Below are 12578 nucleotides of genomic sequence, written 5' to 3'. Positions count from 1 at the left end.
ATAAATGCAACATTATACATCTAAATATAGCTTTAATGGGCCCACAGTACTTAATAAGAACATTTAAAACAAACCGGGGCTCGATCAGAAGCTTAGAAAAATTTTAGTGAAATTTTAAAGTTTCTTCCTTTAAATAGTACCACACGCCCGTGTGGTTGGTGTGACATGCCTGTGGTAAGCTAACCATGTGGCTCACACGGCCTGGACACGCCCATGTCCTCTACTCGTGGAGCTCTCTGACTTGTACTGTATAAATCAACTAATTTCGCACGGCCAATACACACTTCCGTGTGCTCAGCCCGTGTGGCAACCTGTTTGTAGCATTTTAGGTATAGGGGACACATGGCCTAACAACATGCCCATGTGCAAGCCGTGTGTCTCACACGGTCTGGTCACACGCCCGTGTGACAAGCCATGTGGACTCAAATGAACCTTAAAATTCAAATTTACCAACCCTGCAAACCTTAAATATCAAGCAATTTAAGATTCAATCTTTTAACCAATCCAAAATATGATAAAAATATACTTAATACTCATTAAAACCATCATACAATAATCTAGCACATATATTCAATATTCATTAACAAAACAACTTCAAAATTTGCATTTAAGTACCATTCAAAGTAATTCATAGTGGACTATATTAAACCATTCACATTACATTTATTAACTATCTATTAACATTCTTCACTAACATCAAAACAACCTAGGTAAATGCCATTCTTTAAGACAAGAAACTTCACCAAGTATTTGAGTTCAGGAGTTGGCTCGGATGCTGAGACGTTAATTACTTTGTACTTAACCTGCACATGGAAACAAACCGTATGCTGAGTATACACTCAGTGGTATTTCTATAAATTAATGCTTAAAACAATAATAAGTTATGTAAATGCATTGTAACTTAAAACTTTTTACTTTCATAATCTTAATAGCTTAATCTCTTGCCTTCATCTTATAGCTCTTAAAATGTAGTTAAGCAATTCTTTATTTATTTCATATCATTCGATACCTTAATCAATCGTATAACAATCACAGTCACATAATCAATAGCAGTTAGTCTTTAGTACTTTCATTTACCCCTATTAACATAACTCGGATCTGGACGGATATACAGATCTAACCCACACATCGGGATATCATACAGTGTTTTATTGGCTGAAGCTGGAATACACCGTAAGGGTAACAGTAACAGCCAGGTACAGAGTACCTCTTCGGAACGAATCTGAAACAGTAACAGTAGTCGACACATGTAGTGTCTCATCGAAACACAGTCAGAATATCCCTGAACACTTCCAATCCTATGGCTTGTCAACTATATCCGACTAGCCCGACACTGTTAATAGGGTATTTGAATCATTTCATTTTGATACAGAAACAATAACAATTTCCATCACATCATTTATCATACATACTAACCAATTAAAAATAGCAATTACATTTATTAGATTATTAAGCATAGTTTATAGAAATACAAACCGTAATTCTCGAGTTTATTCGATAACCTCGTTCACTTTCTCATTTTCCTTTTTCGATGACGTTTCTGGTGCTACGTTGGCTACATAAGAATTAACATTTAAAATTATAAATGCATGTTATTTAATAACACACTCTTTTATTTCCATGTAACTTTTATAGTATTTTCAATTTAAACTATTCCAACTCTTAAATTTTACAACATAAAACATTAATTATAGAATTCTCTCCATTCAATCCCTACTATTACAAAACTTATATCTCTTTTTATAATTTAATCCTTCTCCCACTTCTAACTTGAATTTCTATCAATTAAACCCATAATTTTTTTCTCCATTTATTCAACTTAATCAACATCTAAAAATTCAATTACTTTCTAAATTTCAACATAACTCAAATAGTATTTCTTTCTAGGATTCCATAGATACCAAAATTACAAGAAAAGGGGATTAAATTGACTTACTAATCAAGCTTGAAACTATAAAACCCTAAATTTTTCTTTTCTTTTTCTTTCCCTTTTTCCTTCTTTCTTTCCCTGCTATTCGTGCCTTTCTTTCTTTTTTTTTTTTCTTTATGTTTTATTTCTTTTTATTTCTTTATTCATTCTTTATTTAATCAATATATGATAATTATATAATATAATATAATTTACTTTATATTATTATTTACTTATATAATAAGTAAATACATATATATACATATATTTGTACCAATTAAAATAATACATATGTATTTATACTTACCACACACTTGTCATCTTATGGTATAATTGCTAATTTAGTCCCTTGACTTTTTTATAGTTTCTAATTAAACTTTCACACTTAATTCAATTTATCCTTACACTAAATTAACCTTAATTCAAGCTAATTCATTTAACTAAAATCTAATTAATCTCTCACTTAACTTCATAAATATTTCTAATAAATATTTATGAATCTAATATTCAAAATCGAAAACCCGAAACTCACTTTTTTGATGACTTTAAAATTTGGGTCGTTACATAATCGAGGTAATGATCCAAATGTTCAACAACTCTCATGTGGAGCATATTACCAAAATGCTGCATTTAGTTCGTAGAGGTGTTTGGGCTAAACAAAACCATAGACTTTTCAAGATTTATTTGTTGACCCGACATAAGTTCAAAGTCTTTTAGAATCTTCAAAAAAGTAGCAACTTCCCTCTTTTTATTTCTAATAAAAAGGAGAGCATCATCAGCGAAAAAACAAGTGATTTATGCGAGGTTTATTTATGCTCACCCAAATACCACGAATAAGACCATTTTGTTGAGCACAAAGAAGCATTCTCGATAATGCCTCTATACAAAATAAGAAGAGATAGGGGGAAATGGGGTCCCCTCTCTGAAACAATGGTCTCCAAAAGGACCGCATTACACTTAACCCCATAATTTACTGATCGAACATATCTTATTATTTTATTAACCCAAGCGTCATCAAAACCCAAATTTCTCATGACTTTTTCAAGGAAATTCCACTCCACCCGGTCATACGTCTTGCTCATATTAAGCTTTACAACAAAACCTTTATTTTAGCCATTTTTAAAGGTTTAGATGTAGTACATCAACTCATGCGCAATGAGAATTGTGAAAATAGTCCCCTGCCACATTGCAAATATCCTTAGTATCGTTCATCCAAATCCCATTTGGATTATTGAGCCGATCAATGCTATTTTTCTTTAGTCTACTTGTAACCCGAATGTGAAATTATCTAGTGTTTCTATCCCCTTCTTTAAGCCATCTAATTCTTGACCTTTGTGCCCAGTACCTTTCCTCTTCGGCATGAAGGTTACCCAATTTAAAACGAGCCTCTTTTAGGTTATCAGCATTAGACATCCCATAAGGGCTATTGATCATCTTATCAATCTGCTCAGTCAATAAACATATATTATTCCTCATCTTTTGATACCTATTGTGTTGCCACAGCCCAAGCTTCTTACTAACCATCTTAAAATTTTCCATGATATTACTACCCCTCATACACCATGCTTTTTTAATAATCTCTTTAGCCACCTTATCTTTTTCCCAGCAAGTATCGAACTTGAAAAAGAGCCTCGGGTCTTTGAGCTTCTCTCTTAGTTTCCTCCTCATAGTGTCCAAAATTATAACATCATGGTCCGATTTGGCCTGCTTAATCATGTTAGTCTTAATGAAAAACAGAAAAAGCATTAGCTGTCATGGTAAAACGTTCCAACCTCTCGTTGACCAGGTCATTACCTTCCCAATTATTAACCCAAGTAAACCAAGCCCTGTTAGTTTTTATATCGACCAGGGCTAACTCCTCTGGAACCTCCCCAGACTCTTCCATATGAGCCCTAAGCTTCCTACGACCACCCTCTTTTTCACCATCATCCATGCCCCACAGTCCACTCTTTCTTAACCATTCTACCAACTCCTTTAAGAATATCCCAAGAACAGTTTCTAATGCTAGGATCTGCATGGCCATAGAAACCTGTAAATCGAATGTTACTATGGTTTTCCATCCTTAAAATTGAATCAATATGGTTGCTGTAACACCTCACCCCCGTGCCCCACGTCGGGTCAGAATATGAGGTATTACCTAACTTAAACTTATGCATATAAATGTTTTTATAATACCAAAACATGGTCAAATTAAAAACTTTTTCAATTTTATTTATAAACTCCTTCTCAAGAGCCTACTAAGCCCAAAACATCCATTAGAACCCATTCAGAAATAATCTGAGTTCTTTAAAGAACTTTGAAAATAACTCTTAACACAGGGGCACACGCCCGTGTGGGAGGGGCAACACGTCCGTATGACGTTTCAACATGGTCGTGCTATTGGCCCGTGTGGTTCACACGGCCTAAGCAATAAAGGGACATGCCCGTGTCCTATACCTGTGTGGAATTAATTCTAAATGCACACCTACAGGGGTTTTCACACGGCCAGGAACACGCCCGTGTCTCTGGACTGTGTCCCTCACATGGCCATGACACGCTTGTGTCCTAGCCCGTGTGCAAAAACCTGAACATTCAATTTCTGACGTCAGCAATCCTTAAGGGCCACACGACCAAGGCCCACGCCTGTGTGCTAGGCCGTGCCCTTCATACGGCTGAGACACACAGCCGTGTCTCTGCCCGTGTGTTTACTACCATGCATACTGACTTACAATTCTTATGTGTAGGGGACACGCGGCCATATCACACGCCCATGTGGTGGACCGTGTGTCACACACGGCCTAAACACACACCCGTGCTAAACACACACTCGTGTGCTTACCTGTGTGGAAAAAATAAAGCTATTTACCAAGCCTTTTTGTCACCCTTACTTATGTAACCTGCACAAAAATCATACTATACTAACATAAGGGCATATCACATAGCCAAAATAACCACAATGGACAACATTTCATTTATACAATTTACTCATCCATGAAAATATCATCTTCTATTTATAAATCAAAATGAGTATTGACCATCATCCATGGCCTTATACAAAAATGAGTATCATATTCATCATATGAGCCATCACCTTATGGCTAACTGAAAAAACACTAAACAAAGATTCGAGTCCCTATACATGCCAGAAAACAAAACAATGAAACTAGCTATACCAAGGTCTTGAGTCATAGTGTGATCGAAGCTTTTGGTGTCACTGGATCCCTGATGCTAGCTTGGCGGTACTATAAGCAAAGAAAAGAAAGGAGGGTAAGCTTGGGAGCTTAGTAAGTACATATATGCAAATAAAGTGTAATTATAAGAAAATCATATTCATCCACCGGTAGCTTGTCATGCTTAAAAGATATAAATCACTTAATGTCTCTATCTTACCCTTTTTTTCATTCATGTATACTTAATACACCTAGTTCTTTACTGAGGTCCTAACCATGAATTCGGCATGCATACCTAATCAAAGTATTCACCAATTAAATCTTCGGGTAACCCGTTGCACACTCGAAAGACATATGGATACGTGAGGAATTTGCGTCTAAATGCCATATAAGAAATCAAGGCTACCTCGTCCTATGAAACACTCACATTTGAGCTACTCACGGGCCTTTTTATCAAGTCAGGACTTGGACCCCATAGGTAACATGTAACGTGTGCCTATTGAGCCACTCACGGGTTTGTACACAAAGTCAGTAGCCGGACCCACGTTACCTTTAGCATTTATCTCATGAACTCAAACTCAACTTATGAGTTCAGACCACATAATTTTCATAATATGCCCCTTTGTATCCTACGCTATGTCTAAGGTTCAACGGGCTTCCATATATAATCGACTTGCATCGCATTTGCTCGCAATGTAATTTACTCAAATAGCATGTCATTTATACATTTTTGGTAACAATTAGGCTTTATATACATAACAAGAATAAGCCAATTTTACATGTATATTATCAAAATATTCTAAAACAAGCTTCATTAACACATTATTTACATATGTACTTACCTCGATACAAAAGGATGAAGACGAGCTTAATCCCTGTAAACTTTGTTCTTACCCCGATCAAGACCCGAATCACGTTTCTCTTGATCTAAATTAATAAAATTCATTTATTTCATCAGCATATCAATTTAGACACCCGAAAGTTCATAATTGGGCAAAATAGTCCCCTAGGCTTTCACAAAATGACCATTTTACCCTTATGCTCGAAAATCAATTTTTATTGAATTTCTTCATATTATAAGGCTAATCGAACCTTTTTTCTCTTATAGTAATCCAAAATTTTCACTATTTCACACATTTATCATCTATTTTTCAACTCATGCAAAATAGTCCATATTAGGGTTTTCATGAGAAATCCCTTCACAAAAGTTGTTTATTACTCACCAAAGGATCATATTCTTCCATAAAAATTCAGAAAACAACCTAAATGCTCTCATGGAAAAACCCTAGACCTTCAACCATTTTGCAAAATAGTCCCCTCATTTAAAAGCTCTTGCTCCAAGGGGTCCAAAAATGTAAAAATCATTAAGAAAAGTCATGAAAATCACTTACTTGTGAAGGCTTAAAGTTGCTGAAATTTTCAAGCTTCAAAAACCCCTCTAATAGCCAATTTTTCGGTGAAGAAAAAAGAGTGAAAAACAAAATGAAACCTTTTGTTGTTTATTTTATTCAAGCTAGTCAAAATTGATGACCAAACACCACCTAATTTTGACTTTCCCATCAATTTGTCCCCTATGGCCTGCCAACCTAAGAATTAGGGGGTCTAATTGCTCTTTAAATCCCCCAATTCAAGTCCTTTAGTTAATTAACACCCTAATCTAACAAAATAGGACTTTTTCACTTTATGTGATTTAGTCCTTTTTTCACAATTAGGCAAGCAATCGCTAAAAATAATTCACTAAAATTTTCATGTAATTATCTAATCATGCTACAATACATAAAATGATATTTAAATTAATTTCCTCGACCTCGGTTTAGTGGTTCTGAAATCACTATTTTGACTAGCCTCAAAATTGAGTTGTTACAATTCTCCTCTTTTTTTTGGGATTTTCGTCCCCGAAAATCTTACCAGAAAAATGGTTTGGGTATTGGCTTTTCATGATCTCTTTGGGCTCCTATGTGGCCTCTTCAACCCCATGTCTCTACCATAATACTTTCACAAGGGAAACGCTCTTATTTCTCAGTTGCTTAACCTCTCGAGCTAGGATCTTAACAGGTTTCTCATCATAACACATATCCGGATGAATCTAAACCTCTGTTGGCGCAATCACATGCGAATGGTTTGATCTATACCGACATAGCATGGACACATGGAACACGTCGTGAATATTTTCTAATTCAGGTGGTAAGGCCAATCGATAGGCAACTGGCCCTACTCTCTCGGTAACTGCATAGGGTCCTATGAAACGAGGACTCAACTTGCCTCTTCTACCAAAACTGAGAATTTTTCTCCATGGGGATACTTTCAAAAACAGTCGATCACCAACTTGAAATTCAATCTCTTTTTGTTTCAAATCCACATAGGATTTCTGCATATCTGAGGCGGCCTTCAAACAGTCGCGAATCACTTTAACTTTCTCTTTAGTCTTCTTGACTAGATCGACCCGGTGAATCTGACTCTCTTTGAGCTCGTTCCAGTATAAAGGTGTTCGACATCTTCACCAATATAAAGCCTCATAAGGTGCCATTTTAAAACTCGATTGATAGCTATTATTGTAGGAAAATTCAACCAATGATAAGTACCTTTCCCTACTACCTTGAAATTCGAGAACACAACACCGCAACATGTCTTCTAAAATTTGAATCACTCTTTTTGACTGATTGTCGGTTTGCGGGTGAAATGCTGTGCTGAAACTCAACTTTGTTCCCAATGCCTATTGTAACTTTTTCCAAAACCTCAAGGTAAATCTCGGGTCCCTATCCGAAATAATCGACATGGGCACCCCCTGTAGTTTCACAATTTTAGAAACATACAACTCAGCTAATCTCTCAAGGGAGTAGTCGGTATGCACTGGTATAAAATGTGTCGACTTTGTTAGCCTATCCACAATAACCCAATCAACCTTTTTCTATGGGGTTATCGACAAACTTGTCACGAAATCTATAGTAATCCGATCCTACTTCCACTCAGGGACCGTGATAGGCTAAAGTAGACCCGAAGGTACTTGGTGTTTAGCCTTCAGTTTATGACACACAAGACACTTGGAAATGAACTCTGAAATGTCTCTTTTCATTTTTAGCTACCAATACATTTTCTTCAAATCATTATAAATTTTTGTACTCCCGGGGTGTACTAATAAACAACCACTCTGTGCCTCATCTAATATCTTCCGAATCAATTCAGTGTCCTTAGGAACACAAATTCTATCCCGGAATCTTAAGCGACCATCGGAACGGATCTGAAAATATGATTCAACATCCGATTCACACAGGGTTTTCTTGGATAGTAATTTGTTATCACTCTTCTGAGCCTCAAAAATTTCTTGAAGAAATGTCGGTCTAGTTTTTAGCTCTGCTAGAATTGAACCATCCTCTGACAAGGTCAATCGGGCATTCATTGCTCTCAAAGAAAATAATGATTTTCTACTTAATGCATTGGCGACTACGTTCGCTTTTCCCGGATGGTAATCTATAATCAAATCATAATCTTTTAGTAGTTCCAACCATCTACATTGCCTCAAATTTAAATCCTTTTGGGTCATCAAGTTCTTAAGACTTTTATGATCGGAGTATACATGGCATATCTCTCCAAACAAATAATGTCGCCAGATCTTCAGAGCAAATACTATGGCGGCCAACTCTAGATCGTGTATCGGATAGTTCTTCTCGTGAGGTTTCAATTGTCTCGAGGAATAAGCCACAACTTTGCCCTCTTGCATAAGTAAACATCCCAACCCATTCAAAGAATCATCGCTATAAATCACGAACTCTTTTCCTAATTTGGGTTGTACTAGTACGGTGCCTCAGTCAACAACATCTTTAACTTCTCGAAACTCAACTGACACTTATCGACCATTCAAACTTGACTCCTTTTTGAAGCAACCTTGTCATGGGAGTTGCAATCATAGAGAAGTCCTTTACAAATCGCCTGTAATAATTGGCCAACCTAAAAAGCTCCTAACTTCAGTCACATTCTTTGGTGGTTTCCATTCAACAATAATAGAAACTTTGTTGGGATCAACCCTAATACCATCACTCGAAACAATATGGCCCAAAAAGTAAACTTCTCTAAGCCAAAACTCACTTTTACTAAATTTGGCATACAACTGATTGTCCCTCAGAGTCTGCAAAACGGTTCTCAAGTGTTCGGCATGTTCTATCCTGTTTGTAGAGTATATCAGGATGTCATCGATGAATACAACCACAAACTTATCTAGATATGGCCAAAATACTCTATTCATTAAATCCATAAACACGGTGGGAGCATTTGTTAAGCAGAAAGGCATGACGAGAAACTCATAGTGACCATACCGTATCCTAAAAGTTGTTTTAGGCACATCTGCTTCTTTAACTCATAGTTGATAGTAGCCAGATCTCAAGTCTATCTTAGAAAACCATGCTGCTCCCTTCAATTGGTCAAACAAGTTGTCAATTCGCGGCAACGGGTATTTGTTCTTGATCATCCTCTTATTTAACTGCCGGTAATCTATGCATAACCTCATAGATCCATCTTTCTTTTTCACAAATAACATCAGAGCACCCTACGGTGAAAAGCTTGGTCTCACGAAACCCTTATCGGACAATTCTTGCAACTGTGACCTTAGTTCTTTCAGCTCAATCGAGGCCATCCGATACAGAGTAATCAAAATAGGCGTGGTCCCTAGCATTAGCTCTATACCAAATTCAACCTCTCTATTAGGGGGTAACCTAGGAAATTCTTCCGGGAATACATCCACATATTCACTTACAACCGATATTGACTCAACCTTCAACTCTGATTCCTTAGTATTCCTTACAAAAGCCAAATAGGCTTCACATCATTTCCTCAAACACTTCTGGGCAGACATGGAGGATATCACCATAGGTAAGTTCCCTGGCTCACCTGATTCAACCCAAAGGGTTTCACCATTTTCACATTTTAATTTAATAGCCTTTTTTCTACAATTTACTATAGCATCATGGAATGTCAACCAGTCCATACCCAATATGACATCAAACTCATCGAATGGTAACAACATCAAATTGACCGGAAAACAATGACCATTAACTAATAAATGACATTTCTTACATACTTTATCGACTATCACATGTTTGCCTAATGGGTTTGATACTTTAATCATAAACTCCGTAGACTCAACAGGCATATTCGTGCTAGAACCAACTTCATGCACACATATGAATGAGCAGAATCAGGGTAAATCAAAGCAATAATAGTATTACCATAGAGAGAGAATGTACCAGAGATCACATTAGAAGAGGATGCATCTTCACGTGCACGTATGGCATAGGTTCTAGCCAGAGCTCTAGCTTCAGACCTTAGGTAGTGTCTCTTGTCACATTACGGTAGTGTCTCTCGTCACATTCTTGCTACCAGCCCAAACTCTATCATTCTTTTGAGGTCTTCCTTTAAAATTGGTGCCACTTGGCCTTGTACCCTGAAACTTTTTCTATATCATTCATCTCAGGGCAATCCTTAATAAAGTGGTCTTGAGAACCACACCGAAAACAAGATCCATCGTTCATTCTACACTTGCCAAAGTGATTTCTACCACAATGTTGGCACTCAGGTTTGAAAGATTTGACATTGCCCAGACTAGCCATTGATGTAGCTCAAGACTTAAAATTTGAATCTTGCTTTTTACGATCTCGGCGCGAATGTCCAGTAGATGCATGGAAACGAGAGTAGACATCTCTGGATTTCTTAGACTGAGATGGAAATGACTTGCTCGCATGCCTCTTCCTTGCATCTCTAGTTTCAGTTTCGGTTTTCTTCTTTTCCTTGATTAATTCCTCGGCTTTACAGGCCCGATCAACAAGAAATACAAATTCTTTCAACTCAAGGACACCCACTGACAGTCTAATGTCCTCATTAAGTCCATTTTCAAAACTTCTACACATATTGGCCTCGGAGGATACACACTTCCGAGTGTACTTACTAAGTCAGACGAACTCTCTTTCATATTCAGTGACCGTGATGCGGCCTTGTTTCAAGTCAAGGAATTCCTTACACTTTTGATCCATAAATCTTTCACTGATGTAATTCTTCTGGAATTCCTCTTAGAAGAATTCCCATGTGACCATTTCCTGAGGTACCACCGAAACCAACATCTTTCACCAGTATTATGCAGAGTCCCTCAACAAGGATATGACACACTTTAAGCATTTTTCGGAAGTGCAAGATAATTCATCGAATACCCTGATGGTATTCTCAAGCCAGAATTCTGCCCTTTCAGGGTCATTATCTTTATTAGCATGGAACTCCTCGGCTCCATGCTTCTGGATCTTATCCACTGGAGATTTATTTCGCCTCTCAAGGTCTATACCTTGGGGTACTACAAGGACAGGTTGAGGGATAGGTGGGGGTAGAAGGGGTTGAGCATTCGGGTTCACTCGGACGAACTCCGTGTACAACTCATTCATCATATGGAGAAATGCCTCTCGAGCCCCTTCTCCTCCTTCTTGACTAACCTGGGAGGTCGATTATTGGATGGTACCGCCCCTTCGGTAGAGGCTGGTGCATTACTTTCTACGTCATCCGCCATAGTTCGATCGGGATCCATTACTATATAAAAACACAATTTAAAAAATCAAGAGTTGTCACACTATCACAATCTATTTATAGCATGTATAGCTAGACTCGTACACACATTACGTTAGTCTGTGAACTGACTAAACCATAGCTCTGATACCACTAAATATAACACCCCACACATGCGCTCTACATTGGGTCAGAATATGAGGCATTACCTAACATAAACTTATGCATATAAATGTTTTCATAATACCAAAACATGGTCAAATTTAAAACTTTTTCAATTTTATTTATAAACTCCTTCATAAGAGCCTACTAAGCCCGTGTACAACTCATTTATCATGTGGAGAAATGCCTTTCGAGCCCCTTCTCCTCCTCCCTAACTAACCGTAGGAGGTCGATTATCGGATGGCACCGCCCCTTCGGCAGGGGCTGGTGCATTACTTTCTACATCATCCGCCATAGTTCGATCGGGATGCATTACTATATGAAAACACAATTTAAAAGATCAAGAGTCGTCACACTATCACAATCTATTTATAGCATGTATAGCTAGACTTGTACACACGTTACGTTAGTCTATGAACTGACTAAACCATAGCTCTGATACCACTAAATATAACACCCCACACATGCGTCCTACGCTGGGTCGGAATATGAGGCATTACCTAACATAAACTTATGTATATAAATGTTTTCATAATACCAGAACATGGTCAAATTTAAAACTTTTTCAATTTTATTTATAAACTCCTTCATAAGAGCCTACTAAGCTCGTGTACAACTCATTCATCATGTGGAGAAATGCCTCTCGAGCCCTTCTCCTCCTCCCCGACTAACCGTGGAGGTCGATTATCGGATGGCACCGCCCCCTTCCGGGGGCAGTGCATTACTTTCGTCATCCGCCATAGTTCGATCGGGATGCATTCTGTATGAAAACACAATTTAAAAGATCAAGAGTCGTCACACTATCACAATTTATTTATAGC

This window comes from Gossypium arboreum, chromosome 12 (assembly GCF_025698485.1).
Source record: "Gossypium arboreum isolate Shixiya-1 chromosome 12, ASM2569848v2, whole genome shotgun sequence".
NCBI lineage: Eukaryota > Viridiplantae > Streptophyta > Magnoliopsida > Malvales > Malvaceae > Gossypium > Gossypium arboreum.
Note: the sequence above shows the minus strand (reverse complement) of the source record.